This window comes from Cotesia glomerata, linkage group LG5 (assembly GCF_020080835.1).
Source record: "Cotesia glomerata isolate CgM1 linkage group LG5, MPM_Cglom_v2.3, whole genome shotgun sequence".
NCBI lineage: Eukaryota > Metazoa > Arthropoda > Insecta > Hymenoptera > Braconidae > Cotesia > Cotesia glomerata.
In genome coordinates this window covers 11,175,088-11,202,029 of record NC_058162.1, presented here as the reverse complement: position 1 = coordinate 11,202,029, position 26,942 = coordinate 11,175,088, and the positions used below count along the sequence as shown (strand labels likewise).

General features: G+C 31.1%; 1 protein-coding gene and 1 long non-coding RNA gene across 3 annotated transcripts in view; both read right to left on the bottom strand.

Moving 5' to 3' along the window:
- Nucleotides 1-26,942, bottom strand: part of LOC123264625 (matrix metalloproteinase-17-like) — a 281,705-nt gene that overhangs the window by 95,261 nt on the left and 159,502 nt on the right. The window lies entirely within an intron of this gene.
- Nucleotides 23,165-23,542, bottom strand: LOC123264678. Its single transcript, XR_006509395.1, has 3 exons — nt 23,499-23,542; nt 23,347-23,436; nt 23,165-23,273 (listed from the first exon to the last, which is right to left on the bottom strand). It is a non-coding gene; the product is annotated as an uncharacterized LOC123264678 (long non-coding RNA).

The window sequence follows — 26,942 nt, the reverse complement described above, 5'->3', positions numbered from 1 at the left end:
CTCAAGGAGGGGACTTTTCCTCGTAAGTGGAAACAGCAACGATTGGTACTGTTACCTAAAGGGAAGAAACCACCAGAATAACCGTCATCTTACCGACCACTTTGCATGCTAGATACGGCGGGTAAGATATTTGAGCGCATAATTCACCAGAGAATTGAAGCAGTAGTCGACTCACTCCTGGCAGACAATCAGTATGGATTCCGGAAAGGACGATCAACCCTGAACGCAATCAAACAGGTTGTTGATACGGCCAAGGAAACAATCGCAGGAACCAGATGGAAAGGTGGAACAAAGAAGTATTGCCTGGTGGCGACATTAGACATCAGAAACGCCTTCAACTCCGCCAATTGGAAATGCATCATGCAGGCCCTCCAAGAGAAGAATGTACCAGAATACCTGCTTAAGATCGTAGCAAGCTACTTTGAAAACAGGGTCCTGAAGTATGACACGAAGAACGGTCCGAGGGAGTATGATATTACTGGAGCGGTACCACAAGGTTCAGTTATAGGCCCGCTCCTGTGGAACATTAAGTATGACGGTCTATTAAAACTAACTCTGCCAAGAAACGTCAAACTCGTAGCATATGCAGATGACGTAGCCGTAGTGATCGTTGCCAAACACCTTGACGAGATAAATCATATGTTCGATCTCATTTTTGAGCACGTTAACCGGTGGATGGACGCAGTGAACCTGCAACTGGCGCAACACAAGACTGAGGCAGTCCTTATTACCAGTAGAAAAGTGGTAGAGACCATTAAGCTGAAAGTCGGCGAACAAGAAATCACATCACAACCTTATATTCGATATTTGGGAGTGATGCTTGATGCCCGACTCAACTTCAAGCAGCAAGTGGAACATGTCAGTGCCAAAGCGTCAGTAGTGAGGGCTAGTCTCGCACGACTGATGCCGAACGTCGGAGGCCCAAAACAGAGCAGGAGGCTATTATTGTCATCAGTAGTCACATCGGTGCTCACTTACGGAATATCCATTTGGGCCGACGCATTAAAGACGCAAGAATCATGGAGAAAGGCTGGACCAGTATATCGACTGAGTGCCCTACGAGTAGCTAGCGCCTTCCGTACAATATCAGAGGAAGCAGTGTGTGTTATTTCCGGTACTCTGCCTCTCAGAGTCCTAGCTGAGGAAAGACGGAACCTATATCAACGAAAAAGGTCAACCACACTGAGCCCTGAAGAACTTAGAAGGGAAGAACGGCAACACAGCATCGCAAGATGGCAACAAGACTGGAATGCTTCAGAGAAAGGTCGGTGGACGTACCGTCTCATACCTCGGATTGATGTGTGATTCAGCCGGAGTCACGGTGAGATCAACTATTATTTAACGCAGATGTTATCAGGACACGGATGTTACCGGAAGTATCTTCACCGCTTTAAGCACGATGATACCCCAGAGTGCCCGTCCTGTCCAAGGGTCAATGAAGATGCGGAGCATGTTTTCTTTGTGTGTCCACGTTTCAACCAACAGCGCGATGAGTTGGGGAAGATTCTAAAAAAGAGAACCCAACCAGAGTCAATAGTAGAAGCAATGTTGTCGTCAGAAGCTGCCTGGAACGCCACAAGCACTTTTGCTACAAAAGTGCTTACCGAGTTGCGATCCACTGAGAGGAAAAGAGCGAAAGACAGAATCTAGAAGGAAGAAATAACATCTTAGCCACCAGAAGGAAGAGCGGCAGCTAATTCCTCCCCCCGCGAAGAAATGCCTTACGGCGGTACCATGGGGGATCAGAGGATAGAAGAGAAAGGGGTTTAGGGTTTAGTGGGTAGGGGCGTCAGCGTCGAGCTTTAGTATGACGCTGCGTCGAGTCGCCACATATCCAGGCCAAACAGCTATGCCTAGAATCCGTAAAAAGGATTCCCCCCCCCCTAAAAAAAAAAAACACACACACACACACACACACACACACACATACAGACACCATCGCGGGAATAGTCAGGGAAGCTTCCTAGGACCTCAAAACGTCGAGATCTGATGAAAACTCGATTTTCGAAAAACGGGGTAAAACAATAACTTCCCGATTTTTGAAAATTTTCAATTTTCTTAGCGGGAAGTTAAAAAAAGAAAACTTTTTGGTTAAAAAATAATAGGATCAGATATAGAACACTAATACTGAGTTTTCAAAGTCATATATACTTTTAAATTCTCTACATCTTCTTTATATATATATTTCTTCTGTGCGTGTGTTTGTCACTGAACTCCCCCTAAACGGCTGGACCGATTTAAATGAAATTTGTTGTGTGTCTTCAAGTGGATTTGAGAATGGTTTATATTCACAATTCAGTCCACGAGAAAATGTTTATTCAATTAATTTTTTTATTTATAAATTGTTGTTGATCTTGGAATGTTTTACATTGAATTCGGCAGACAGCGCTGCGATCGCAGTATTGAATATTTCAAAATATTTTATTTTAACTTCGGTGTGACCCAATAGTGGGCGCAGCGATCAGATTCAAGAAAATTTTAAGTTATTGTGTTAAAATCAGTCACATGCTAATTGAAATATTACATTGTAATAAAATTTTAATAATAATTTTGATCAAAATTATTACAAACTGTAACAGATCAAATAAGCTTAAAATTTTTAAATTTAAGACGTGTGTATTGGACAACGTCTGTCGGGTCCGCTACACACAAAAAATAAATTTATTGCGCCAAGAAAATTTTAAGGAAAACGAAAGTTATTTTGGAGTAAGAAAAAATTTTCTTGGTTCAAGAAAGTTTTCTTGGCTTAAAAAACATTGACTTCATTAAAGAAATTTTCAACCTTCCCTAATATTTTCTTGAGCCAAGAAAATTTACACCCCAGTCAAGAATTTTTTTTTTCCAGTGTAGTAACAATTATAAATTTACGATTAATTTGTTATTTACGCCAAAAGAATTATATAATATTCGAAGTAACGTCGAAGTAATTTCTTAAATATCTCGAAAGCTATATATAATAGTTACAGAAATAGTCTTCCACTTGTTCCATTTGTAAGGAAGTATTTAGGGCTATAGGTAAGAAATTTGAAAAAAAAAAGTTCTAGAAATTTGAATTTTTGAAAAACGTCAAAATCGAATTTCAACACAAAATTTTGGGCTCAAATTTTTCACTTTAATACTTTTAAATAATCTCAAGAGATCTTGAAAACTTCAAAGACATTTTTTCTTGTTTTAAAATTATGAATTTTGTTTAAATAAATGAATTTTTCTGTTTTTTGAAATCTCCTCTGACATATTTACTGGGTGATAGGAAAAAATACCTGTAAAAACCGTTGCTCTAAATATTAGTATTTAGAAGGCGCTTATCGGAGATTTCTAATTCCGATTTAAATATATAACATTTACAAAAATTTGATTTTGAATTTTGAAGTTTTGCAGCTCTCTAATGACTCATCAACTCAGTGAGATCAGAGCATATTTTTGTAGGAAATTAAACTTCTACACTTCTCACAAAAATTAAGGGAGCAAGAAAAAAATGCAAATTTTTGCGGGATTTTCAACAGGCTGTAACTTTTAGAAAAATGGTCGTACAGCAAATAAAAAAAATGCAAATTGTAGATCTAAGTGTCTAGTTTTTGGATGTGAGTTTAATGAGTTTTAATGAAATGCTTTCCTATACCATTTTAGGAGCGATTACTTAGATTATGGGAATTTCACCCATAATTTTTGGGAAATGTTTCTATAATTATGGGAATGGTTTCTATAATTATGGAAATGGTTCCTATAATTATAGGAACGATACCTATGCTTATAGCTGTCATATTATCGGCATAGTTCCTATAATATATAGGAATGGTTCCCATAATATATAGGGATAGTTTCTATAATATTATAGGAATGGTATCTATTATTATAGGAATAAATGCTAGATATTATAAAAGCCATTTCCGTATATTATAGGAACCATTCCTATAATATCATGGGAACCATTCCCATAATATTATAGTGATGATGCCTATAATATTGAAGTAATATTTTTTCACACAACAGTACAAGAATCACTTTTCTAATCTACCCGGGAAAAAATGATCAGATCTGATCAGACATGAACAGGCATGAGTCTTCAGGTCTGATCAGGTATGAAAAATGACCGGGTCTGATCAGACCTGGCCAGGCATGTTCAGGTCTGATCAGATCTGTTCATGTCTGACTCGATCAGGTCCATTAAAAAAAAAAAAAATCGGTGCCGACGGGGATTCGAACCGTACACCTCGCGCTCTTCAGACTGACACTTTACCTCTTGACCAAATGATTCATCTTAACTTGAGAGTATCTTTCGAGCTACTTCAAGTAATTCAAATTTTATACATGATTTATCCTTATAGTTAACGGAGTTCTATACCTAATTTATTAATTATTAATAATTAATTATATATTAGAGTGATTTATTCGGAACGGCTATATATTTTTTTTCGCTCCATTAACATATGGTTCTACACTGAGAGAGAATTTTATTCAATAGTAATAAAACAGTTTATTTGGACTTGAAAAAAAATTTAGTTAATATTAATAAAATTATATTTCATATAAATAAAATTATATTAGTATTTAATAAAATTTCATAAGTATTTAATAAAATTTTCTTAAATACTAATATGTGTTTATTAAAATAACCACGAACGACGCTTTCGTTTGCTGTCATTAATACGAATATTAAGTCATTAAAAGAAATAATCTCAAAAAAAAAAAAAATTAATATTCATCAATTAATTATAATATATTCAAATATAGTTTCACAGTAAAGTCTTTTAATAAATAGTATTAAGATTTTTTAACAAGACATCCTAACCTAACCTATTTGTTTACTTCATGACGAATCACATGTAGAGATTTTAAATAATAAAAATAAATAAATATTCGATTGAATTTATGAAATCATAATCTTTATTTTTAACAAATGCGTCTCTACATTGTCTGGTTTTCTGCTTCTGTTTTCATTTTATTAAATACTGTCTAAGTCTGAGCGTATTTAAGGCTTCAGACATGAACAGACATGAGCAGGCATGAACAGGTCTGATCAGGTCTGAACGTATTTAACGCTTCAGACATGAGCAGGCATGAATAGGTCTGATCAGGTCTGAACGAATTTAACGCTTCAGACATGAACAGACATGAGCAGGCATGAACAGGTCTGAACAGGTCTGAGCGTATTTAATGCTTCAGACATGAACAGGTCTGATCAGGTATAATTTCAGGCCTGATCATACATGAACAGGCCTGCTCAGGTCTAATTTCAGGCCTGATCAGATATGAACAGGTCTGATCAGTCCTGATCATTTTTTCCCGAGTATAGAAAAACGATAAAGTTTCTGTGACGTTGAAAATTTAATGTTATTACACTCGTAATAAAATATTTTATTGATCATTCGACTAATTTTGACCAGTTTGAAGCATTTTAAATTATTTGTAATTTCGATAATTTTACACAGAAAAAAAGGTTCACTTGAGCCAAGAAAATATTTTTCTTCCTTATTATTTTCTTGAGCGAAAAAAAAATTTTTTTTTGACACAAGAAATTTCACTTATTCCAACAAAATTAATTCTCTTGCTTTTAAGGTAGTTCTTTCCCAATCTATAGTTTATACTACTGCTGTATTTTTCATTCGCTAGTGTCGCCTCTCTTACGGGCTATTACTCACTTACTTCCACGCATGACTTTATTTGTTTACTTTACTAGTTTATCAATGATTTCTCAAAAACTATGTGGTAGGGAATTCCAGAATTTTTTAGGGTAATTATACATGTATTAATCTAAGTAATATTAGTTTTTCGTGAAATTCTTAAAATTTCTTCAATACAAAAATAATAAAACTTCGCGGTTTTCTCTCTCTTTTCCCATACCGCCGGTGTAAAAATGTCATTTTCAATTGCAATTATCTTCGGTTAGACGTGGTAAATCGTCTCCAAATTTTAACAGCATGTGCATTATGCATTTAATTACTTATATTATAAATTTAAAAGGTTTCTTAAAATTTTACTCGCAAGACCCAACTACCTTAAGAAATACATATCTTGATCCAAGAAAATTTATTTAAGACAAGAAAATCTTCTTGTTTTGAGAAAATTCATTCTCTTGCTCTAAAGTATTTTGTTCTTGATAGAAGTAAATTTTCTTGTCTTGAGAAAATTTCTCTCTTGCTCCAAAAAATTAAATATCTCGATAGAAGTAAATTTTCATTAATATTATTATTGATTCACATGTCAAATACGAAGATCGAATAATGTTGAACCATTGTTTTTCATTCAATATGTATAATTGCACACTAAAATAATATAAAATGGGTATCAAATATTCAAGAGAAAAATTTTCTCAAGGTGAGAAAATTTTTTTTTTGCCCTCCGGGCGGAAAGTGGCAACTTTCGTCCCGCTGCGCTAAACTAAGTTGCCGCTTTCCGCCTTCGTCGGACAAAAAAATAGTATACACTCCTCGGGAAGTAAATAAGAAAGCCTCAGATCACATGTTTGTTGACCTCGGCTTCGCCTCGGACAACAATTACATGTGATCTGAGACATTTCTTACTTTACTTCCCTAGGTGTGTAATATACTATTCTCACCTGAAGAACACTCCTCGCAAAAATTAAGGGAGTAAGAAAAAAATCTAAATTTTTGGGGGATTTTCAACAGGCTGTAACTTGTAGAAGAATGGTCGCACAGCAAATAAAAAAAAAGCAAATTGTAGCTCTAAGTGTCTAGTTTTTGGATCTGAGTTGAAAATTTTTTTTTGAAATTTTTTTTCGAGTAATCTTAAGAAAACCACCGAACAAAAAATTCGGACTTTAATTTTCCTAATCATGAATTTTTTTACAATGCCTAGGCAGGATTTATCCGTACCACAAGTCGCTTAGTTAGTGACTCTGGTGGCAGAAGGGCAAACTTATTGACAAGTCGAGGATCGTCTAGGAAAGTGCCGAAAAGGAAAATCAGTGAGAAAATGAGTCGCTACATTTTTTTAATTCTTAGCCAATTAAAAAAAAATTGTTAGAAAAAAAAAAATTTTTTTTCAAAAATTTTCGATTTTTTTTTCTTTTCAAATTTACCAAGTCACAGATGCAAAATTGAAAGAAAAATGAAAAAAAAAATTTATTTTTTTATAATAAAAATTGTGACCTTTTCGGAGCAAAAATCTTGCTCCAATTTTTTCAAAAATTCAATTAAGCGGGACAAAAAAACGGTTGGCTGCATCAAATTGAAACTTTTTTGTGGGTATATTGAACTGTAAAAGGCATACTTAACATTGGTCGTTTCCGCGATATTTTTGATTAGGCGCTTGATTTTCCAAAAAAAAACACGAAAAGCCCTTTTGCGGTTGCTTTTTCAAATTCATATTATGATTGAAAAAAATTTTTTTTCAAAAAATCAATTGCCAATCCTCGTAGAAAATTTATACAAGTTTTCGAAACCATCCTTGAATTTTCTGTGCGATCATTGGTTGCTGAGATACTGATAATCAACGCCAAAATGATCTTTTTCCATTCAAACACCGATATCTCAGCGAGAAATGCTCGTATCGAGATCTTTAAAAAAACAAATTAAAGCTGAATAAACAATCCATCCAGTCCATATAGACGTTAACTCAAAAAAATTTTTTCCAAGTCCGTAGATTAAAAAAAAACAAAAAATTTCGAAAATTTTTTTTTCAAAATTACTCGAAAAAAAATTTCAAAAAAAAATTTTCAAACTCAGATCCAAAAATGAGACACTTAGATCTACAATTTACTTTTTTTTTATTTGCTGTACGACCATTTTTCTAAAAGTTACAGCCTGTTGAAAATCCCCCAAAAATTTGGATTTTTTTCTAGCTTCCTTAATTTTTGCGAGAAAATTGATCGAAAATTGGTGTACAAAAAAGATCACCTAAGATTTTTTGACCAATCAAATTTTCCAAGAGTTATTTGAAAATCGTTTAAAAATTGATTGGCAGTAATCGACGCAGTTTTTCAAGGGCGTTAATTAATACGGTCAAATAATTTAGTGAAAGAATACTAACTTTATGTAATAAAAGTATGAAATGAAAATAATTTGAAAACTCTTTTTGCTTTAATATCTTCGAAATGATTCGAGCAATTAGATTTAAAATCTTATTCGATTCAATTTTCATTAGTCTCTTTCAGTTGCCGAAAACTTCAACTTTCAGAAGATTTATTTATTTATATTCTCTAGTAAGAATCTTCTAGGAAGTTAAAAAAAAAACAAAAAGATATCAATCAATAACGTATTCTGCAAATTATTTAATCAATTTAATTGTTGGATGTGAACAAACAAACAAGAATACGTGAATAATGACACTTGAGTTGATCTGAAGTTGATCAATATAATGGATCGGTATTGTAAGCTCTCAATCTCTCATTTATGATAAAATAGAATTGTCCATCATAGCGACAGCATTGTCTTCTGGTTATTTACGATACCTCCCGATGCACACAAATGTAGGCATGTATATATAATATCATACATTATACTAAATAGCTTAGAAAATATTTCTCTGAAAAATTTTGAGCTTTTCTATTTTAAAAATATAAAAATCTATTTATTCTTGACCTTGACGATGGTAAAAACATATAGATAGATATATTTTTGTATTTATCTCCGAGTCGGAAAAATGAACTTAGATAAGCTTAAATCAATTGTTTTAGTATAGTAGTTAAGTTCATTTAAGTTAATTTTTTTCGTTGTGTACTAAAATTTCAGATTACAAAGCACAAAGAGAATATCATTTCAACTATCTTCGCCATTGATACACTGAAAAAAAGCATTTTTTCACTCGCTATATTTCTCATGCTGCGAAAAAAACTTGGTATTACTCTACTAATAATACGAGGTACTTATTAAAATTACTAGGGAAACATCGTAATTTTTAGTATAGGACGTTGTAGTGCCGGACCAGATCTCAATCATACGAATTTATACGATGCAACAACGTAAGTTTTTTTGAAAGAATTGTACTGTTTAACCTTACACACAGTATTATATATGGACACTGTTATGCATTAATGTGTTAAGTGCTATCGAAATCCTATGAACTTACCACACTATTGCATAACAGAGTCCATATTTAAAAAAAAAGTATGATGTTACTGTAGTAATATTGAAAATTGAATATAGTAATATTTCCTAAATAGCAAAGTGACAACTATAATCGGTAGAGTAGAATTTTTGCCATCACTCAAATTAAGAAGTAAGAAAATTTTTAACCACATTTGATATGGTAATTTGTCATTACGAAAAATCCGTGAAAGGAGCATAGAAACGGAAAGGGAGGACCACTCAGTGAGAATCTTTCGGTCACCGAAATATTAATTCGGATAATTATCCTGGGTTAACCCAGGAATCGAACCCGGTTCTTTTGGGTACGTGCAAAGGCTTTTCCACTTAAACTATCCGAAGCACCGTCCAAGATAAATTATTCAATCATCTAATAATACCCTTCATATAATAGTTTATCATTTCTCGGCGGTGTCGTCACAAGTGACTGGACACTATCTCTTTTACTTGAACATAGTATGTTAGTCCAGGATCTTTCGTACATTTTTGAAGTTAATTACTATCAAGCTAACTTTTTGTGTGTAGCTTCATTTTGATGAGACGCCCAACAATTGCCTATAAGAAACTCTTGACTGTGGGACCTAACAGAGATAGCAAGGATACCATATGTCGATTTGATGGTTCTCAAATATTTATTACTAACTGATTTTCTTTTTTTTTTTAATCTTAAGATAATTATCTAATTTATTCGAAAAAATATTTGTCCTACTGAATAATTACTGAAAGAGCGGAAAAGCGGGGATCAGGTTTAGGTCTGGATATCTCAATTAAATTATTGCGTAAATTATTATCAAAAATAACACTAGGAATTTATTTACATTAAATACACTCAATATTTAATATGTTTAATAGCGGATTGTTAAGATAAAAGCGGATTTATAAATTACAGCGTGGTTAGCAAAAGCGAAGCCGGTTGACACGTGGTTGAACACTTTGTCGGCACTAAAAAAGCGGTGAAAAAAGTGCACAAATAACACAACTTATCTGAAACAAACTAAACCGAATTATTAACAATTAATTTAAGCAAATTAAATTATTAAATAAGCGAAATGCGGTTTATTAACGAAAAGCGAAAGTAAAGAAAAACTAATGGCGACTTGATGCAGCGAAAGCGTAGAAGCGAAAGATAATAACAATAGTCCGTCTTCTTCCTCGTTGAGTTGGGGAAGAAGGCTATTGCGCATGTCTAGCGGGAGCGATCAGCCAATAAAGCGGTCGATTCATGGCGTGATCGAGAGGCTGATTTTCTATTGGCGGTTCGATTTTTGCGGGAACTAGCGGTGGACAGGTGCGTCTCTTGAATTTGGGAATCCCCCAGGAGCGAGTTAATCGCTACTGGGCCTTGTTCACCGAACACCTACAAAATGTAAGGTTTGATCGATGAGTCCCCTCTTACCAACATGTATTGATAACGAGGTCATCATAAATGATTACTAACCAGCTGATTTTTTATTTTTACTAAGTTAACATTTATATAATTTAACCGTCATATTGCCCTACAAATTGCGTGGTACGTTATCCTGGTCCTACAACGGAATATATATTTGAAATTTATGAAATTAAAAATTAATTTATTTCCCAAGAGTCACAAAAAAAATGTTGACTTTTTGGTAGATTTTATTCAACAAGAAGTTGAAAAATTAATAATTGTCAACTTAAATTCAACAATATATTAACAAATTGTTTGAGTGACGCTAAATTATTAATTTAAAAAAAAAAAAAAAAAAAAATTACCAAAAACAAATTTTTGCCAAATTTGAGACTCAAATAGTAAAAATACCTTTTTTTTCTGCAGATCATTGAATTTTTTCAAAAAATCAAAATTTATCGGGTATTATGTTAATAAAATCATTGTTTATCGCCCTAAATTGATTTTCACTATATTTAATAAACTACAATAATTAAAAAAATTTGACTTTTTAATCTATATACATAGAAATCAATTGTTGTTCGTTTGTTTTGTTTAAACTCAAGAAAGGCTGAACTGATTTGGCTAATTTTGATCTTGAAATATTTGTGGAAGTTCAGGGAAGGTGTCAACGATGAGAAACATGTATCATAATTAACAGAAAATACTAAAAACGACAATTTAGTTTTCTACTTCAAAATGTTTCTAGCTGTGAAATGAGGTCCGATCTCTTTAGTCTCTTCCTTGATCTTTATTTTGTTTTATTTCAGAAATAAAAAAAAGTGTCAGTTAGTTGGCAGAAAAAGAAAATAAATACATTTTACGACGATTAATAAAATCTGCCATCAGTTGATAATCAATGGTTTTATTAAGATAATACCCCGATAAATTTTGATTTTTTGAAAAAAATTCTATGATTTGCAGAAAAAAAGGTACTTTTACTATTTGAGTCTCAAATTTGTCAAACAAAACAAACCAATTATGTCTAACGTAAAATAAACGGTTAATTACTTTCGAATTTAATTTTAAAGACAAATAACTTTGAAAGGAGTGAATTTGATGAAAAATGATAAGAGACCTTTTTTGTAGAGCATAAAATTTTACTACAGAAAAATTGCTTGCTCTATGAAAATATTGATATTTATGGTGGTTACCAAAATCCAGAATCAAAATTAAAAAATTGAAAAAATAAATCAATGTTTAAGGCTCGATTACACGCAAACGACTCGTCCTATGTCAATTCACTAAGAGAGCTTTTTTGTAGGGAATTTAATTTCCTTTAAGGATATGAAAAGAAAAAATTTTTAAAATTGATGATGTACGACTTTTGTGTAAAGAATGCAGTAGCTGTTAAAAAACGAATAGTCGTAACGATACACCCCTTAATATGATTATTAAGGGCTCAAACTTTCATGATAATTTTTTTTCCTCATCATGAACGATATTTTCACAGTACCGTTAAAAAAAAAATTAGGAAAACGGTTGACCCTGAAGGCCATCCCTGCAACTTCCCGCTCATTTCGTACCTAAGCGCTTAAAATTGTATTTATGATGTTTTTGAGCTCTTCGAGCTCAAAAATACAGTTTATGTGTTATTTTGAGCTCTCCGAGCTCAAAGAGATAGCTTTCCTATGCTTTTGAGCTCTTCGGGCTCAAAAATCTTATCAAAGTTCGATAAAATACGATTTTTTTAATTTTCAAACTGCTATAACTTTTAAATGAATTAACCGATTTGCACGCGGTTAGCGGCTCTATAAATAATTCTGAACAAAAAAATTGATGTGATGAAAAATTTCGGAGTTATTACAAAAAAACACTTTTTTCGACAACGATATCTCACGAACGCATCAACCGATTCTGACGCTTTTGGTGGCGATCGATGCGGGTTTTCAAGGTTAAGAGCTGATTAGTTTTTGAGGTCGATCGGTTCAGCCAATTCGGAGATATTTAAAAAAAATGAAAAAAAAAAAAACTTTTTTTTTCACTTTTTTGCAATTTCTCGAAATCTACTGGTCCGAATCGGTTCCAACTTACAGGAAATCTAAGTTTGGCGGAGACCTTTCGAATGACACCAACTGCGATTAAATCGGTCAAGCCGTTCAAAAGTTATAAGAGGTTTACATACATACACACACACACACACACACACACACACACACACACACACACACACACACACACACACACTCAGACGTACGGACATCATCGTAAAAATAGTCAGGGAAGCTTCTTAGGGCTTCAAAACGTCGAGATCTGTTGAAACCTCGACTTTTGCAAAACAGGGTGAAAACAATAACCCGAGTCAAAATTCGAGTCCCGTTTTGACCGTAAAAATGTCCCAACTCTTTGAAGTCTAATATGCCGCTAAAAATCGAGTCTATTTTGACCGTACAAGATGGTATCGGAGAATAAGTATGGTTAAAACAGCCGTACGCAGGTCTGTTTTGACCGTAAAAATTTCCAGGAGTATAATATTATCATTATAAATATTATTACTATATTTGTCATCTTGTTGATTATTATTATTTCTCTTGCCATCTTGTAGTTCTTAGGTGCGAAAATTTAAATTAATAAAAAACATGAAAAGTTGACATTTAAAAATTAAAAATTTAATAATAATAATAATAACAATAATAATCTCAGAGAAGGGTTTTTCTTTCAAAAATTTGAATTTTGGAAAAAAAAATATTATTCTTTTCTAAATTCAGCTTAGTTCACATATTTTCACTGAAAAAGTTTTAAAATATATAAGAATCGCAGGTAATTGTTTAATTTCACATTTTTTAAAAGTAATTAATTTTTGATATTTTTCATAGTTTTTTTAATCCAACAACTGACGTTTTTCATATTTTTTTTACTCTAAAATTGAAATTTTTCAAAAATTAAAAAAATTTTTCTATTTTAGATTTACTCTGATAAAAAAATATTTTACAAGTAGAAAAAAATTTTTTAATTATCGATTTTTGATATTTTGCTAAAACTTTTTAATCCAAAATTTGAAATTTTTCATAATTTGTTTTAGTTAAAAATTGAAATGTTTCATAATTTTTCTTACCCCAACATTAACCTTTTTGAAAAAAATTTTGAAAAATTTTTCTATTTTAGATTTATTCTAAAAAAAAATATCTATTAAGTAGAAAATAATCTAATCATGTTGATTTTACACCCCGTGAAAATAAGCAATTACCGAATCTTACAATTGAAAATAGAAGTATAAGATTAATAATTGAGAATGGGTAACTAAATTTCAATTTTGAATGTCTATAAATATAATTATTACTATTCATTTAATTTCTCCGTAAAGTTCTTTTTCAGATTCCACTCAGAACTTAGTCATTTCAAGACGCGTCATTTAAAAAGTTTATGAGACTACTGAGATTCGCCTTTTACCAATCGGCAGTGTAGCGATGCGGGTAGCGCGTAAGTCTTGACGAGCGATAGGTTCCAAGTTCGGTTCTCGGTTAGGGCAAAGCGACTTTTAATTATTTCTTTATTTACGAAGCGTATTAGGTTAAGTTACCATAAGTAATCCTTTCCTCCTATTTCCTTACTCCTTAATATGTATAAACTGGACAATAAATAACCCCTGTTCGTAAAAAAAAGACTCAAATTTGGGAAATCATCCATTTTTGTTTTTTTTATTACAAAATTAATTTTATATATTTTTTTGTGCTCATAAACAATCTTGATAGTAGTAATTGTAATAATTGTTAATTACAAATTTTTATGTTAATGACAATTATTATTAATTACTATTACTTATTTTTTATAACAATAATAATTATTATTCATAATAATAATTATTATTGCAGTGATTAAAACAAAAAAAAAATAAATAAATGGGATTTCAATTGGATTTGAACCCGGACCCCTAAGAATTTTAAAATTTAATTTATTATTATTTATTATTATTATTATTATCATTATTTCAAGCCTGGTTTGACCGTAATCGTGGTAGAATGGGACAAAACTCCACTAGTTACGGTGAAACCAGGCTCAGTTTAAATGAGCTATCAATACAGCGCCAAGTCTGTTTTGACCGTAAAATTGAGATGGGAAAAAATTACGGTTAAAACGGAACTCGAATTTCGACTCGGGAACTTCCCGATTTTTCGAAAATCTTCGATTTTCTTAGCGGGAAGTTAAAAATAGTCGTTTTCTTTGGCCCAGTCTAATATAAACACACAAATTTTTGTATTTAGTTTAAAAAAAAAATAAAGTTTTTTAAATTAAAAAAAAAAGATTTAGGGGCATTCCATAGTGACTGGTGGGACATTTGACTCTGGAATTTTATCAATTATAAGCTATAATTATGGGACTGAGACTTATACTATTATACTATAGTAAAATTTATTTTATCATATAGCAGAATAACTAATTAACAATATCCCTTTGTCAAAAACCTCGATAACTCATTAAGTTTCTCGTAATTATCATTTGACTGAGTGTGACTGGTGGGACATCGAAAAATCCTTCTCTTTTGCCGCGGTATACTTAAAGTCCAATTTCAGTTCGACCACTAAACTTTTAAAAAATACTTCCCTCTCAATACTAAATTTATCCTACAAACATTCAATATTATGAAAAATTAGACTGATTACCTACGTAGAAACAATTAAAAAAATTTTTTTATTGTGACTGGTAGGACAGGCATTTGTGACTAGTGGGACAAGTACAAAATGTCTACATCAAGTTGTTTATTAAAAAGACTTTTATATTACTTCAACCTTAAAAACATTATTGTTTATATATTTAACTATAAATTATTTAGGATAATTAAAAAACACAAATAAAGGACTTAGCATGCTGACAACACGATCTTGATAAACTTAGGTGTTAATTAATAACGAACATAAAAAAATTTGTTCTTAAAACTATAATAATAAATATGTTAGTTAATAACAAACATAAAATGAATTTGTTCTTGAAAGTATTAAAACAACATTTGACCTGGATACAAGTTAGTACGGCTGAAAAGTTACTAGGAAAGAAAAATCGTCGTTTTCTGAAAAAATGACTTTTCTTGTCGGACTAGCGATACATACCTGTTTTTTTGTAGGACATTGTTTCATTTGGGCAGAGAACACACTAAGCTATTATAAAATATTTTTGTCCTACAGTTCGTAATGAGAAAAGTGATCTTGTGGTACTAACAATTTCTTAGCGTAGGACCGGGATAACGTACCACGCAATTTGTAGGACAATGTGACGGTTAAATTATATAAATGTTAACTAAGTAAAAAAAAAAAATCAGTTGGTTAGTAATCATTTATGATGACCTCGTTAACAATACATGTTGGTAAGAGGGGACTCATTGATCAAACCATAGATTTTGTAGGACAAATGTTTTTTCGAATAAATTAGATATTTATCTTAAGATTTAAAAAAAAAAATTAAGTTAGTAATAAATATTTGAGAACCATCAAATCGACATATGGTATCCTTGCTATCTCTGTTAGGTCCCACAGTCAAGAGTTTCTTATAGGCAATTGTTGAGCGTCTCATCAAAATGAAGCTACACACAAAAAGTTAGCTTGATAGTAATCAACTTCAAAAATGTACGAGGGATCCTGGACTATGTGTCCTTATTCACTTGCTTGACGAAAGAGTTTTTATTTACTGTGGTCATTCGACGCTGTCACTTTTGTGCTTACATATAACCATCAATATGATTCTTTCAAAGGTCTCAATGTTTTTATTCTAGAAAATATTTTGTGTTAATATATTATTTTGATTAAATTGAATTGATGGGAAGATTACGATAACTACGGCGCCAATAGGCCAATTGGCCAATAGGCGTCGTGTTGCGCCCTTTTAACATGGTTTAGATGTGTTTTTATGTGTTTTTTTTTCGATTTTTAAGTACTGATATCTCGCAAACTAAGCGAGATATCGAAAAATTTTATTCTTTCTTTTCGTTTTCTTTCGTCGAAATCTATGGGATTCCGCTTTTAAATCGTGGCGCCGTAGTTATCGTAATCTACCCATATTCTTTTATAAATTATCTATATTCTAATTTGTAAATATTTTCCGTGGGGGATCAATTTTATTGATATAACCAAACCAAACATTAACATATAATCATTACATAGAAGAATAATGATACCAAGAAACCATTGTATACGACTATTCACTAGCGCTTTACTATTTAAGTTACATAGATATAGTAATTATCTAATCTTACTACTGCAATTAATACAATTACATCCAAAAATAAAATACAAGATTATTTTTCCCGTACAGCCAATTATTCGATCTATGATTGTTACAAACCGTGACTTCTATTTCTAATGCAGCCTACTCAGGACTCGCGTTGGCGTCCACAGTCTCTGCCCATTCTCTTTGCCTCTAAATTAGCTAGTACCTACAGATAAGAATCCTCTATCATGCCAAGAAACCCCTAGTTGCAAGTACAAAGAGACGCCGGGTGTCATGGAAAACCTCCGTTTACCTCACTACCTTTCTCCTCTCCAACTGCCCAAACGTGGACAGCCCCCATCCACAGGTTCCTAGTTTTTAAAACTTCCTAGTTATTTTCTATAGATTGTAAGACCTGCAATATAAAGGTCGTTGACACTAGGGTAGGGCGGGGCTAGTTGATCACTTTTTGGTTCAACCTTCCATAACTTTAAGACGATGTATTGAATTTAATAAATCAAGTCATATATTGTTAGGTTCATAATTTAGTCTTCTTTAAAAGGTCTAGCAACACAGAAACGATCCGAGTCCAAATTTTCAAGTTATTCCCGGAAATACGCGAGCGCCTCAAATTGCTCAACATGCCCCACTAGTGAGGCTAGTTGAGCATGGGTACACGGAGAAAATTTTATAGTAGAGATTACTATCTAGTTATGGTAAAATCTATTAACTGAATTCGATAGTAGTAAATATTATTTAAATAATTATGTAAACCATCTGAATTGTAGCAGTTACCATCCTGATGGTTACTACTACTATTATGATGGTAATCAGTAATAATAGCTATTATTATTTTAACTAGTTACTACTATTATCAAAATCGTAATTCCTAATATAACCTGATGGTTACAGTTACCATCAATAATAATAATCCACAGATTCGGTAGAATCTGGCGCCAAGTTCCGTTCAAATCTGCTGTAAACGGAGCGCCAGACTACCGACTATGTTTACTGTAAGCAGAACGGTATTTTGAGGTTGCAAAATTTTATTTAATTCTACGGTACTTTTTTTTCCTAAATTGTATATTATAACAGTAATTCATACTTTATTTGACTTTTATTAATTAATTATATTCACTTATAACAATTAATCTACTTGAAATTATTAAATTTAATCAGCACAAACCACAGCCATGCAAAAATTTCGATCCTGACTTTTTTTCGATGGGCAAAGTGATCTGCCACAGACTAAATAATTCGAGAATGCATAGTAATCCTTTATTAGATGGGAAACTACAGTTAAAAAAAGATATTTCACAGCTTGCATCTACACCCGCCAGGGTGCGCTGGAATTATTTTTACATAAACTGTAGTTTCAAGGGGATAGTTTGCTATAAAAAATGCAACCAACGCGAGATTTAAGTTGGTACCAATTGTAAATTTTTATTATAATTACAAAAAATACTAAAATCCGAACAAAAACAAGTTCACTGTAAAAAAATCGCGCCAAGTCCACGTTCATAAGACTATTAAGAAAAAAAAATTTGTTTTTTTCTTTACAAAAATATATAAAATTAAAAAATTAAAAAATCCAAGTAACCGATATGATTGTTTATGATTTTTGGAAATTAAAAAAAATTTTGTTATAAATTTAAAAATTAAGAAAAAAATTTTGGAACGTACTTGGTGTGCGTCATTGTGTATTTCAATTTTTTTAAAGTCCTAGTAAATAGATTTAATGAATTTCATTAAAAGTAAAATATTTTGCAACCACGCACACTAAATACGTTCCAAATTTTTTTTTTAATTTTTAAATTTGTAACAAAATTTTTTTTAATTTCCGAAAATCATAAACAATCATATCGGTTACTTGGATTTTTTAATTTTTTTATTTTATATATTTTTGTAAAGAAAAAAACAAATTTTTTTTTCTTAATAGTCTTATGAACGTGGACTTGGCGCGATTTTTTTACAGTGAAACTGTTTTTGTTCGGATAGCTACTATCTAAGCTAGTAAAAAAATTAAAAATTTGCGTTAGCGTGGATGCATTTCTGAATAAACTAAAAGCAGTTGTAGCGCAGTGTAGTACACAAAAAATAGGGATTGAATTCGGATTGAATGTATATTTAAATTTTTATTTGTCTAAAACAAGTTTCAACGCCAAATTTTTCAAAAAAAAAAAATTTGAAATTTCCAAAGAAATCAAAATTTTCAATAAAATTTAAATTTCAAAAAAATTAAAATTTCAAAAAAAAAATTTAATTTTACAAAAAATTTTTAAAAAACATAATTTTCAAAAAATCTAAGATTTAAAAAAAAAATTTTGAATACAATGAAGCTTTAAACTAATTATTAATCATAATTATCTAATTATTTAAATTAAAATTTTCCCTTTAACAATTGCAATTGAGAGAGCAAAAAAGATTGCAAAAAAGAGAGCATACTCTTTGCTCCAGCTGATGGTATCGTATTTTGAAATGCACCGAATCAGCTTGACTACATGTAATTTTTCTTCTGCATTAAATTAAATGATATTCTTAAAGCTAGCAGATGAAATAAACTCATTGACCTGTTCTAGTTATGCATTCTGTTGAAGAAATTCAATGCACAAATTATCAAAACTAGCAACCTGCAGTCCCTATGTGACTGCCAAGAATTGCGAACTATAATAAATAAAATTTTGCTTAATTGTATAGTGATTTTCGTTAAAGTGTACTTTACTTTCTTAACTATTGACATTTATAAAGATATAAGTTCATCCTGATACTACAATCATAACGAGCTTTCATTTGAGTACCCACTTGCATTGTTTTTGTCATTTCTTAATTATTGATATTTTTAAAGATGTAAGCTCATCCCGATGTTACACTCATCAATAGCTTTTATTTGAGTACCCACATGCATTTTTATCAACCATCAAATGATGTTTCATAATTTTATCTTGTGAAAAAATATTAATAATTGATAATAATAAGACTTTTTTAGTAACCCAAATCTTGGATGATTGCTATTTTGATAATCATAGTCAATCATTCAAAATAATCAATAACAGCTGTAATATTTGGAAATTTTTATCATATATGGATTTAAACGATTGTGTTATTATTTGTTTTAATATTTTAAAGGAAAAAATGCTCATCACTAAAATATGGATGCAAATAAAGAATTAAATTAAATAAATTTATATTATTTTTTCTTTCAGAATTTTTACACTCTGAGATGGTTACAGTTACCATCTTCGATAATAGCAGTTATAATTTTTAATAATTACAATTATCATTTTCGATAGTAATCGTTACCATTATTAATAGTTACTAGTACAATTTTCAATGATAAAACCTATTATTTTGTGACTAATTAATTTTATTACTATTTCAAATAGTAGGAGTTAATATTTTCGTATAGTAAATACTATTATTAATTTTTCTCCGTGTATGAGGCTAGTTGTGCAATGGCTAAAATAAACGGAATGACCGTATAGAATGATATGAAAACAAAATAAAATTGTAATTAACAAGCAAATATTTAATTAATTATAATTCTACATACGTATAATTATGATTATAATAATAATTATAAACATAATAGTATTAATTATAATTATGTTGCATATTTATTAATATAATATAAATATGAGTTATTTTAATTTTTACACATTATATTAAATCATCACATGTACAAATCAATTGATAATTATTATTTTAGTGAAGAAAAATTTCATTTTTCAAAATTGAAAATCTAGTAGGGCTGGTTTAACACGAAGTCAGCGCCTTGTAAGGCAAACATTAAGTCATCTTTGAATACTTTCGTGATCACGAAATAGCATTTTTAAGCGAGTGTAGGAGAAAAATTCTAAAGACCTGTTTTTTTTTTGACGCAAAAAAAAAAGAAAACGTTTTGTCAGTTAGTCTAAGCATCGGACGGCAGTTGACTTCCGCGCGATGTGTTCTCCTCTTGTAACCCTTACTTTTCATCATTTACACTTTTGTTGTAAGTTGCTTAGTTTTCGAGATATTATGATTGCACAACTTGCCCCTACGATCAACTAGCCCCGCCCTACCCTACCATAAAATTCTCTCCATATAGTACAAAAACCTACTGTCAGGTGAGTCGATATTGAGAATCCCAATCGCAAGGCACACGCCTATCTTCGACTTAATTGGTTTACAATCCAACTAAGGAAACCTCGGTCAGGATAGTAGACGGGACCATATGTTGGACTTACAGAAGCGTATTTCAGTAATTTTCTGTACTCTTCCGTTTCGAATGGGTAACACCTTGATTGAAAGCTCGAACTGGACTAACCGCTCTGGAAAATGGCTTATAAGCATTCTACAAGGGCGCGCTTCTAGGGACAGGGTTCGCATAGCAGCCGCCATCTCGTGGTCAACGCTGAATTAACATCCCCACTTGATTTCGCTATTTTTCTCTAAAGCTTCGCGCTTACACTCTCTTATACAGCTTTGTTACGGGCTAGCAGGTTATCTCATTCATACCCGTTCCTCGCCTTGCTTTCCTTTCTTATCCACAGATTCGGTAGAATCTGGCGCCAAGTTCTGTTCAAATCAAATCCGTTGTAAACGGAGCGCCAGACTACCGACTGTGTTTACTGGAAACATTACGATATTTTGAGGTTGCAAATTTTATTTAATTCTATGGTACTTTTTTTTCCTAAATTGTCTATTACAACAGTAGTTTATACCTTATTTTACTGATATTAATTAAATTATAATCAATTATAACACTTAATCTACTTGAAATTATTAAATTTAATGAGCCTAAACTATAGCAACGCAAAAATTTCGATCCTGACTTTTTTTCGATGGGGAATGGTCAGTGCCACAGACTAGATAAAATAAAAATGTATAGTAATCCTCCTATAGATACGCAACTACACTAAAAAAAGGTAATTGACAGCTTGCATCTACGGCCGTCAGGGTGCACTGGAATTATTATTTCTACATAAACTGTAGCTTTAATCAAGGGGATAGTTTGCGGTAAAAAATGCAGCCAACGCGAGATTTAAGTTAGTACCGTAGAAAAGTAAACTCCAATCTTAAAGGTGCTCACACATATGTTAATGAACTAAGATAAATTGCTTGCAGTTATTCTTTTATTTATTTACTTTGTTTATTTACTTTGAGCTCTCTGCGAGAAAGTATTGTATATAATTCTATATAATAAACTAACGATGTGGCTAAGGTACAGCAGACAAATTATACGACTCCGTACACAAACCGCACCGTATGTATACGGAGTGCTACAAATCCCGGGAAATTCAAATTTTATACGTAAAACACGCTTGTGGAGCTACACATGTACGGAGTCGTAACATACTTCTAAATAAATGAAATAATAATAATAATAATAGTTAAAAAAATGAAAATAATTATAATGGTAATAATAAATTGATAATTATAACAGTAATCATATTTATCATTATTATTATAATTATTATTATTATTATTGTTTTTAAATTATTCAGTATTAAGATATTAAATTTAAATTTACAATTATCTCAATTACAAAAAAGGTAAAAATTCATGTAAAGTTAAAAATCCAATTAAGGTAGTTGTAGCGTGATAGGCATTTCAACAGAAAATTATGAAATTTTTTTTATTGAAAGATAAATATATTAATAATTCACTACCAAAATTTCAGATCAATTGACCGCACCGTTTTTGAGTAATTAATTTTTGAAATTGCATCTTTACAGCGTATAGAGATGATAAAGTTAGTATGAAATCTTTGGCCCACTCGAGTGGTATGGAAGATTTCATACTAACTTTACCATCTCTCTATACCTCTACGTGTTAAAGATACAATTTCGAAAATTAATTACTCAAAAACGGTGCGGTCAATTGATCTGAAATTTTGGTAGTAAATTATTAATATATTTATCTTTCAATAAAAAAAATTTCATAATTTTCTGTTGAAATGCCTATCACGCAACAACTACCTTAATAATTTAGTTTATGAATCTAAGTCAAAGAGTAAGGTAAAAGTCCCTATTATGAGACACTTTTCAAGGTAAGTTGAACATTTTTGCGAATAATAAATCCATTTAAGAAGAAAATACACTTTTAATCGCATTGTACAGTAATTTGATGATTATTAAATCAATATTTCTAATGTGTTTATAATTTTTTTGGTTAAAAATGAATTAAATTATGGTTTTTTAAGAGAACCTATGAGACCCTATTTATGAGACACTTTAAAGTCACATGTCCCCAGTGTCTCAAACCACAGGACCCTATTTTTGAGACAGTTAAAAAATCAGTGAAATTGATCAAATTTTATATTTTTATTAATTTTAGACAGTCCTATTTACAAAATAAGAAATTATTTTAATTTTTAATCAACTCATAATTAAATTTTTATCAGTTAAATAATTAATTAACGAAAATTATTGAATTAAATCTATTTTTCTTTCTTGATTTTTTTTAATTCTTCGACTTGAGCAATTAACTTTTTCTTTCTTCTTGTAATATTTTTTATTTTTAAGTTTTTCTTCTTTCATGTTTTTTAACTTTTCTTTTTTAATTGTTTGTACCATTCATCAGAGATCCCCACAGATGGTAACTTTGACTTGCCTGTTTTTTCAATTTTTATTATTTTTTCTTCAGTAAATAATCCTACGGCAAAGTGAATATTTCTTTCAGAGGTTTTTCGGGAGATTTATCTAAAAATATGAATTTTTCGTAATTCTAATCATAATTTTTAAAACTAGTTCATAACTAATTATTTTACGTTACCGTTATCAACAGTTATTGATGAAAACTTATGAATAAAACGATGTTCGTCAATCATTGCAGGCGTAGGATCCAAATTTTCTTTCATAAATTCTAAAAATAGTCACATCAAATTAAATTTATCGAACATAAATGTGAGGTTGACATTTACATACCTAATTGATAAATTTTGTTGTTTATAGGATTTGTAGGATGAATATTTTTGAGCTCTGTTGTATTATTTTATATATGATATTATATGATGTTATATGATATTATATATTATAATGTATATATATATATATATATATGTATATATATATATGTATAATATAAATACTATATAACATAAATATAATTTTTTTGGATGACGCGCAAGGATTTCGATTTTGCGCAAGGATGATACGCAAAATCGTGAAGCGTTCCACATTTTTTTTTTTTTTTTTTTTTTTTTTACAAATATAAATAATGCTGTGAAGCGGGAAAGAATAGGAGTTACGGTAATTATTACGTGAAGCGTTCCACATTCACGTAACAGGATATTGGTAGGAAAGGATTGAGAAAGGAATGTGGAGAGGATCATCTTAATTAAAGACACTAAAGTCTTTAGAAGGGCACCGTATTACATTATTGCTATCAGTTAATGATTCTTGAAGACTAACTTGACTAGATTCATATATAACCGTAAAAAGTTGTCCATCATTAGTTAAATTATTTTATTCACAGTTTATCACATTAGAATGATTGTCCTTAGACAAGACTTATTAAAGATGTATTACAATTTGTTATTATCTTAATAATAACAAATTTTAATACATCTTTAATAAGTCAGTTTTCGTCACAGGTGACCCTATTGCTGCTCTGTAGAATAACAACTGAACAATAACATTCTCTTCTTTTAAAGATAATACTGTCGCTGGCTCAGTTCTAATTTTTGCCTTCTCAGGACTAATACTTTTTCATCTAACAAAGGTAGCAATCGGTACTCCATGAACAGCAGCTGCTTTTCTCAAGGACATCTCTGTGTCTTCTATTGCTTTTAAAGCTTTTCCTATATTTGACGAATCATAATTACTTAAGCCTTTTAACTTTTTTTTTTCTTCAGTTTATTATTCACATTGGAACACAACACTTTTTTTGGTTGAATTTGATGATTGAGTTTTTGTCTCTTTAGGATTTTGTTTATGCCTCATTATCTCAGCTTTTTATTATAAATTACTTTTTACTTAGCCTGAAATAAATAATATACTTTTAGAGTCAATATACAACAAAATATTATAAATTTATCCAAAACATTTAATTAAAAACAGAAAAACTTGTTGACAAAGTTATTCAATGTTATGATTTGAGGTTAGGTTCATAATCTAAAGGTATTTGACTAAAAATACTTACTTTTAGAAAAATATTTGAGGTTTTAATAACAGCCAATATTTTATGACATATAATTGCACTATTTTTATAATTAATATAACATATTAACAATATAAAATCTTATAAATGTACACCGTCTCACTTAATCGGGACAAGCCGAAATACACATGTCCGTGTTACATGGTACACCTAGTAAAATGTCTCATAAACCGGGGCATTCACGTTTATAAGTGTAGGTATTGTGAGACACTCAGATTTAAAATATTGTAATAAAAAACGCATAAATATGTATAGAAATAAAGTCTATGACTCATCAGCTTTCAATTGATATACAATTTAACATAAAAGAAGAAGAGACAATGAAATTAAACTAATATAAGAAACTAGGTAGCTGTTGCCGTTTTACTATTCTCGGTCGTGGCTTTGAGCACAGATAACAAACCTCGCACTTTAATAAATATTTTTTAAAAACAGTGTGAAATTAATTAAGAGCAAAAGTCGAAAATTGCTTTTGAAATATGTGAATTGAAATATTTTTTATATTTTTGGTATGCTAGCGGTGTGTTTGTTTTCATAAAATAGTATTTTTATGTAGTGTATCATAAATGGGGACATCGTCTCATAATAGGGACTTTTACCTTAATTCTGTTCGAGCAATGTACAGATACTACAAACGTCTTGATGATTGTTGCCTGTAGGTGGCACTACTTGTTAATTGAGCGAAGTTTGAAACGATGATATTTCTTACATAATATTTATTAACCAGTCTAAATACACAACAGACTAAACGTTGTTCGAGTTCTACTTTCTTGGGATAAACCAGCTGTTCTGTGTCTGAGGAATTTTCATTGAAGATAGTGTACATTCTATAATCTCATGGTTGTTGCCTGTAGATGGCACTGTCATTCAATTGAGCGGGTTTTAAATAATCTTAATCTCTTGATAATACGTAACATAACTATGCGTTTGATACATTGTGTCATTTACTAACAACAATATCATAATAACAATAAATAATATTGGTAATCATAATAACAACAACAATAATAGTAATTATAATACTGAAAGTAATAAACTATGCGTTTGATACATTGTGTCATTTACTAACAACAATATCATAATAACAATAAATAATATTGGTAATCATAATAACAACAACAATAATAGTAATTATAATCCGAACAAAAACAGTTTCACTGTAAAAAAATCGCGCCAAGTCCACGTTCATAAGACTAATAAGGAAAAAAAAATTTTTTTTTTCTTTACAAAAAGATATAAAATAGAAAAATGAAAAAATCAACAGACTCGATAGAGTCTGGCGCCAAGTTCCGTTCTCAAGCCAGACTACCGAGTGTGTATATACCGTAAGCAGAACGGTTTTTTGAGGTTACAAATTTTTTTTCAAATTTATTTTGATTTTTTTTCTATATGATATTTTATAATAGTAGTTCATGTAGCCATATTAAAGCAAATTTTAAGGGAGTTGGGAAACAACGGATAGGGGAAAGGGGGGACCTACTCAGTGGGAATTTTTTCGTAATTGAAAAAATAATCAGACAGCCCAGACTGGGAATCGAACCCAGATCTCTCGGTTACGCGCCATGGGCTCTCCAGTAAAGCTATCTGAGACAAGTACTGACTACTTTATTCAGTCACGTATATAAGACCCACCGAGCAAACAACGCCACCGTCCATCTTACGGTAAAGAGCCATATTAAAGCAAATTTTAAGGGAGTTGGGAAAGAACGGATAGGGGAAAGGGGGGACCTACTTAGTGGGAATTTTTCCGTAATTGAAAAAATAATCAGACAGCCCAGACTGGGAATCGAACCCAGATCTCTCGGTTACGCGCCAAGGGCTCTCCAGTTAAGCTATCCGAGACAATAAAATTATTAAAAATAATCAGCACAAACTATAGCGACCCAGATTTTTAGATTTTAACTTTTTTCTTATGTAAAAAGCGGACGGCCAGAGACTAAATAATATAAGGATGCATGCTAATCTTATAATAGATGGGAAACTACAGTGAAAAAAAGATATTTGACAGCTTGCAATTACACACGCCAGGCGGCACAAGAATAACTTTTACATGAACTATAGCTTAAAGGGGATAGTTTTCCACCGGAAATGTATTAAATTAAAATTGTCAATTTTTATTATAATTACAAAAAATACTGAAATCCGAACAAAAACAGTTTCACTGTAAAAAATTGCGCCAAGTCCACGTTCATAAAACTCATCTCAATAAC